The sequence below is a fragment of the Triticum dicoccoides genome, chromosome 1B (assembly GCF_002162155.2).
Source record: "Triticum dicoccoides isolate Atlit2015 ecotype Zavitan chromosome 1B, WEW_v2.0, whole genome shotgun sequence".
NCBI classification, from domain to species: domain Eukaryota; kingdom Viridiplantae; phylum Streptophyta; class Magnoliopsida; order Poales; family Poaceae; genus Triticum; species Triticum dicoccoides.
In genome coordinates, this window is record NC_041381.1 from 164,042,651 (window position 1) to 164,050,789 (window position 8,139).

Sequence of the window (8,139 nt, forward strand, 5' to 3'; positions counted from 1 at the left end):
ACCTAGGGTTTCCAACCCTAGGCGCAGGGGGGCCCAAGCGGGGGGCGCACCAGCCCACCAGGGGCTAGTTCCCCTCCCACTTCAGCCCACGGGACCCTCCGGGATAGGTGGCCCCACCCGGTGGACCCCCGGGACCCTTCCGGTGGTCCCGGTACAATACCGGGTGACCCCGAAACTTTCCCGATGGCCGAAACAGCACTTCCTATATAGTTTACTTTACCTCCGGACCATTCCGGAACTCGTCGTGACGTCCGGGATCTCATCCGGGACTCCGAACAACATTTGGTTTGCTGCATACTCATATTCATGTAGACATGACCGACACGGCTCTCCGGTCAATAACCAACAGCGGGATCTAGATACCCATGTTGGCTCCCACATACTCCTCGATGATCTCATCGGATGAACCACGATGTCGAGGGTTCAAGCAACCCTGTATACTATTCCCTTTGTCAGACAGTATGTTACTTGCCCGAGACTCGATCGTCGGTATCCCAATACCTCGTTCAGTCTCGTTACCGGCAAGTCACTTTACTCGTACCGTAATGCATGATCCCGTGACCAGACACTTGGTCACTTTGAGCTCATTATGATGATGCACTACCGAGTGGGCCCAGTGATACCTCTCCGTTATACGGAGTGACAAATCCCAGTCTCGATCCGTGTCAACCCAACAGACATTTTCGGAGATACCTGTAGTGCACCTTTATAGTCACCCAGTTACATTGTGACGTTTGGTACACCCAAAGCACTCCTACGGTATCCGGGAGTTACACGATCTCATGGTCTAAGGAAGAGATACTTGACATTGGAAAAGCTCTAGCAAAATGAACTACATGATCTTGTGCTATGCTTAGGATTGGGTCTTGTCCATCACATCATTCTCCTAATGATGTGATCCCATTATCAACGACATCCAATGTCCATAGTCAGGAAACCATGACTATCTGTTGATCAACGAGCTAGTCAACTAGAGGCTTACTAGGGACATATTATGGTCTATGTATTCACACGTGTATCATGATTTCCGGATAATACAATTATAGCATGAATAAAGACAATTATCATGAACAAGGAAATATAATAATAATCCTTTTATTATTGCCTCTAGGGCATATTTCCGACAGTCTCCCACTTGCACTAGAGTCAATAATCTAGTTACATTGTGATGAATCGAACACCCATAGAGTTCTGGTGTTGATCATCTTTTGCTCGCGAGAGAGGTTTAGTCAACGGATCTGCGACATTCAGATCCGTATGTACTTTGCAAATATCTATTTCTCCATCTTGAACATTTTCACGAATGGAGTTGAAGCGACGCTTGATGTGCCTGGTCTTCTTGTGAAACCTGGGCTCCTTGGCAAGGGCAATAGCTCCAGTGTTGTCACAGAAGAGTTTGATCGGCCCCGACACATTGGGTATGACTCCTAGGTCGGTGATGAACTCCTTCACCCAAATTGCTTCATGTGCTGCCTCCAAGGCTGCCATGTACTCTGCTTCACATGTAGATCCCGCCACGACGCTCTGCTTGCAGCTGCACCAGCTTACTGCTCCACCATTCAACATATACATGTATCCGGTTTGTGACTTAGAGTCATCCAGATCTGTGTCGAAGCTAGCGTCGATGTAACCCTTTACGACGAGCTCTTCGTCACCTCCATAAATGAGAAACATGTCCTTTGTCCTTTTCAGGTACTTTAGGATATTCTTGACCCATGTCCAGTGTTCCTTGCCGGGATTACTTTGGTACCAACCTACCAAACTTACGGCAAGGTTTACATCAGTTCTAGTACACAGCATGGCATACATAATAGATCCTATGGCTGAGGCATAGGGGATGACTCTCATCTCTTCTTTATCTTTTGCCGTGGTCGGGCATTGAGCCGAGCTCAATCTCACACCTTGCAGTACAGGCAAGAACCCTTTCTTGGATTGATCCATTTTGAACTTCTTCAAAATCTTATCAAGGTATATGCTTTGTGAAAGACCTATGAGGCGTCTCGATCTATCCCTATAGATCTTGATGCCTAATATGTAAGCAGCTTCTCCAAGGTCCTTCATTGAAAAACACTTATTCAAGTAGGCCTTAATGCTGTCCAAGAATTCTATATCATTTCCCATCAAAAGTATGTCATCTACATATAATATGAGAAATGCTACAGAGCTCCCACTCACTTTCTTGTAAACACAGGCTTCTCCATAAGTCTGCATAAACCCAAACGCTTTGATCATCTCATCAAAGCGAATGTTCCAACTCCGAGATGCTTGCACCAGCCCATAAATGGATCGCTGGAGCTTGCATACTTTGTTAGCATTCTTAGGATCGAAAAAACCCTCCGGCTGCATCATATACAGTTCTTCCTTAAGATGCCCGTTAATTAATGCCGTTTTGACGTCCATCTGCCATATCTCATAATCATAGTATGCGGCAATTGCTAACATGATTCGGACGGACTTAAGCTGCGCTACTGGAGAGAAAGTCTCATCGTAGTCAATCCCTTGAACTTGCCGATAACCCTTAGCGACAAGTCGAGCTTTATAGATGGCTACATTACCATCCGCGTCCGTCTTCTTCTTAAAGATCCATTTGTTTTCTATCGCTCGCTGATCATCGGGCAAGTCAGTCAAAGTCCATACTTTGTTTTCATACATGGATTCTATCTCGGATTGCATGGCTTCAAGCCATTTGTTGGAATCTGGGCCCGCCATTGCTTCCTCATAGTTCGAAGGTTCACCGTTGTCTAACAACATGATTTCCAGGACAGGGTTGCCATACCACTCTGGTGTGGAATGTGTCCTTGTGGACCTACGAAGTTCAGTAGCAACTTGATCAGAAGTACCTTGATCATCATCATTAATTTCCTCTCCAGTCGGTGTAGGCACCACAGGAACATTTTCCTGAGCTGCACTACTTTCTGGTTCAAGGGTTCAAGAGGTAGTACTTCATCGAGTTCTACTTTCCTCCCACTTACTCCTTTCGAGAGAAACTCTTTTTCCAGAAAGGATCCGTTCTTGGCAACAAAGATCTTGCCCTCGGATCTTAAGTAGAAGGTATACCCAATGGTTTCCTTAGGGTATCCTATGAAGACGCATTTTTCCGACTTGGGTTCGAGCTTTTCAGGTTGAAGTTTCTTGACATAAGCATCGCATCCCCAAACTTTTAGAAATGACAGCTTAGGTTTCTTCCCGAACCATAATTCATACGGTGTCGTCTCAACGGATTTAGACGGTGCCCTATTTAAAGTGAATGTAGCTGTCTCTAGAGCGTATCCCCAAAATGATAGCGGTAAATCGGTAAGAGACATCATAGATCGCACCATATCCAATAGAGTGCGATTATGACGTTGGGACACACCGTTACGCTGAGGTGTTCCAGGCGGCGTGAGTTGTGAAACGATTCCACATTTTCTTAAGTGTGTACCAAATTCGTGACTTAATTATTCTCCTCCACGATCCGATCATAAGAATTTTATCTTTCGGTCATGTTGATTCTCTACTTCATTCTGAAATTCCTTGAACTTTTCAAAGGTCTCAGACTTGTGTTTCATCAAGTAGACATACCCATATCTACTCAAGTCATAAGTGAGAGTGAGAACATAACGATATCCTCCACGAGCCTCAACGCTCATTGGACCACACACATCAGTATGTATGATTTCCAATAAGTTGGTTGCTCGCTCCATTGTTCCGGAGAACGAAGTCTTGGTCATTTTGCCCATGAGGCATGGTTCGCATGTGTCAAATGATTCATAATCGAGAGACTCTAAAAGTCCATCAGCATGGAGCTTCTTCATGCGCTTGACACCAATGTGACCAAGGCGGCAGTGCCACAAGTATGTGAGACTATCGTTATCAACTTTACATCTTTTGGTATTCACGCTATGAATATGTGTAACATTACGTTCGAGATTCATTAAGAATAAACCATTGACCATCGGGGCATGACCATAAAACATTTCTCTCATATAAATAGAACGACCATTATTCTCGGATTTAAATGAGTAGCCATCTCGTATCAAACAAGATCCAGATACAATGTTCATGCTCAAACTTGGCACTAAATAACAATTATTGAGGTTTAAAACTAATCCCGTAGGTAAATGCAGAGGTAGCGTGCCGACGGCGATCACATCGACCTTGGAACCATTCCCGACGCGCATCGTCACCTCGTCCTTTGCCAGTCTCCGCTTATTCCGCAGCTCCTGCTGTGAGTTACAAATGTGAGCAACGGCACCGGTATCAAATACCCAGGAGTTACTACGAGTACTGGTAAGGTACACATCAATTACATGTATATCAAATATACCTTTAGTGTTGCCGGCCTTCTTGTCCGCTAAGTATTTGGGGCAGTTCCGCTTCCAGTGACCCTTACCCTTGCAATAAAAGCACTCATCTCAGGCTTGGGTCCATTCTTTGACTTCTTCCTGGCAACTGGCTTACCGGGCGCGGCAACATCTTTGCCGTCCTTCTTGAAGTTCTTCTTACCTTGCCCTTCTTGAACTTAGTGGTCTTATTGACCATCAACACTTGATGTTCTTTCTTGATTTCAACCTCTGCTGACTCTAGCATTGAGAATACTTCAGGAATGGTCTTCACCATCCCCTGCATATTGTAGTTCAACACAAAGCTCTTGTAGCTCGGTGGGAGCGACTGAAGGATTCTGTCAATGACCGCCTCTTCTGGGAGGTTGATCTCCAGCTAGGACAGGCGGTTGTGCAACCCAGACATTTTGAGTATGTGCTCACTGACAGAACTGTTTTCCTCCATCTTACAACTATAGAACTTGTAGGAGACTTCATATCTCTCGACCCGGGCATGAGCTTGGAAAACCATTTTCAGCTCCTCGAACATCTCATATGCTTCGTGCTTCTCAAAACGCTTTTGGAGGCCCGGTTCTAAGCTGTAAAGCATGCTGCACTAAACGAGGGAGTAATCATCAGCACGTGATTGCCAAGTGTTCATAACGTCTTGGTTCTCTGGGATGGGTGCTTCACCTAGCGGTGCATCTAGGACATAATCTTTCTTGGCTGCTATGAGGATGATCCTCAGGTTTCGGACCCAGTCCGAATAGTTGCTGCCATCATCTTTCAGCTTGGTTTTCTCTAGGAACGCGTTGAAGTTCATGTTGACATGAGCGTTGGCCATTTGATCTACAAGACATATTTTGCAAAGGTTTCAGACTAAGTTCATGATAATTAAGTTCATCTAATCAAATTATTTAATGAACTCCCACTCAGATTAGACATCCCTCTAGTCATCTAAGTGTTACACCGTCCGAGTCGACTAGGCCGTGTCCGATCATCACGTGAGACGGACTAGTCATCATCGGTGAACATCTCCATGTTGATCGTATCTTCCATACGACTCATGTTCGACCTTCGGTCTCTGTGTTCCGAGGCCATGTCTGTACATGCTAGGCTCGTCAAGTTAACCCTAAGTGTTCTGCATGTGTAAATCTGTCTTACACCCGTTGTATGTGAACGTAAGGATCTATCACACCCGATCATCACGTGGTGCTTCGAAACGACGTACTTTAGCAACGGTGCACAGTTAGGGGGGAACACTTTCTTGAAATTATTATAAGGGATCATCTTATTTACTACCGCCGTTCTAAGTAAACAAGATGCATAAAACATAATAAACATCACATGCAATTATATAGTAGTGACATGATATGGCCAATATCATATAGCTCCTTCGATCTCCATCTTCGGGGCTCCATGATCATCTTCGTCACCGGCATGACACCATGATCTCCATCATCATGATCTCCATCACTGTGTCTTCATGAAGTTGTCACGCCAACGACTACTTCTACTTCTATGGCTAACGCGTTTAGCAATAAAGTAAAGTAATTTACATGGCATTCTTCAATGACACGCAGGTCATACAAAAAATAAAGACAACTCCTATGGCTCCTGCCGGTTGTCATACTCATCGACATGCAAGTCGTGATTCCTATTACAAGAACATGATCTCATACATCACAATATATCATTCATCATTCATCACAACTTCTGGCCATATCACATCACATGACAATTACTGCAAAAACAAGTTAGGCGTCCTCTAATTGTTGTTGCATCTTTTACGTGGCTGCAATTGGGTTCTAGCAAGAACGTTTTCTTACCTATGAGTAACCACAACGTGATTCTGTCAACTTCTATTTACCCTTCATAAGGACCCTTTTCATCTAATCCGCTCCAACTAAAGTAGGAGAGACAGACACCCGCTAGCCACCTTATGCAACTAGTGCATGTAAGTCGGTGGAACCTATCTCACGTAAGCGTACCTGTAAGGTCGGTCCGGGCCGCTTCATCCCATAATGCCGCTGAAGCAAGAAAAGACTAGTAGCGTCAAGCAAGTTGACAAGATCTACGCCCACAACAAAAGTGTGTTCTACTCGTGCAATAGAGGACTACGCATAGACCTAGCTCTGATACCACTGTTGGGGAACGTTGCAGAAAATAAAAAATTTCCTACGGTTTCACCAAGATCCATCTATGAGTTCATCTAAGCAACGAGTGAAAGGGAGATGCGTCTACATACCACTTTGTAGATCGCGAGTGGAAGCGTTCAAAGGAACGGGGTTGAAGTAGTCGTTCTCGTCGTGATCCTATCACCGGAGATCCTAGCGCCGAACGGACGGCACCTCCGCGTTCAACACACGTAGGGTCAGCGTGACGTCTCCTCCGTCTTGATCCAGCAAGGGGGAAGGAGAGGTTGATGATGATCCAGCAGCACGACGGCGTGGTGGTGGATGCAACAGAACTCCGGCAGGGCTTCGCCAAGCTGCTGCGGGAGGAGGACGAGGTGTAGCAGGGGGAGGGAGGCGCCAAGACTTGGGTGCGGCTGCCCTCCCCCCTGCCCTCCTTTATATAGGCCCCCAGGGGGGGCGCCAGCCCTGGGAGATCAATCTCCCAAGGGGGGCGGCGGCCAAGGGGGGTGGAGTGCCCCCCAAGGCAAGTGGTGTGCCCCCCCCCCCACCTAGGGTTTCCAACCCTAGGCGCAGGGGGGCCCAAGCGGGGGGGCACACCAGCCCACCAGGGGCTGGTTCCCCTCCCACTTCAGCCCACGGGGCCCTCCGGGATAGGTGGCCCCACCCGGTGGACCCCCGGGACCCTTCCGGTGGTCCCGGTACAATACCGGGTGACCCCGAAACTTTCCCGATGGCCGAAACAGCACTTCCTATATAGTTTTCTTTACCTCCGGACCATTCCGGAACTCGTCGTGACGTCCGGGATCTCATCCGGGAATCTGAACAACATTCGGTTTGCTGCATACTCATATTCATACAACCCTAGCGTCACCGAACCTTAAGTGTGTAGACCCTACGGGTTCGGGAGACATGTAGACATGACCGGCACGGCTCTTCGGTCAATAACCAACAGCAGGATCAGGATACCCATGTTGGCTCCCACATACTCCTCGATGATCTCATCGGATGAACCACGATGTCGAGGGTTCAAGCAACCCTGTATACTATTCCCTTTGTCAGACGGTATGTTACTTGCCCGAGACTCGATCGTCGGTATCCCAATACCTCGTTCAGTCTCGTTACCGGCAAGTCACTTTACTCGTACCGTAATGCATGATCCTGTGACCAGACACTTGGTCACTTTGAGCTCAATATGATGATGCACTACCAAGTGGGCCCAGTGATACCTCTCCGTTATACGGAGTGACAAATCCCAGTCTTGATCCGTGTCAACCCAACAGACATTTTCGGAGATACCTGTAGTGCACCTTTATAGTCACCCAGTTACGTTGTGACGTTTGGTACACCCAAAGCACTTCTACGGTATCCGGGAGTTACACGATCTCATGGTCTAAGGAAGAGATACTTGACATTGGAAAAGCTCTAGCAAAACGAACTACACGATCTTGTGCTATGCTTAGGATTGGGTCTTGTCCATCACATCATTCTCCTAATGATGTGATCCCGTTATCAACGACATCCAATGTCCATAGTCAGGAAACCATGACTATCTGTTGATCAACGAGCTAGTCAACTAGAGGCTTACTAGGGACATATTATGGTCTATGTATTCACACGTGTATCATGATTTCCGGATAATACAATTATAGCATGAATAAAGACAATTATCATGAACAAGGAAATATAATAATAATCCTTTT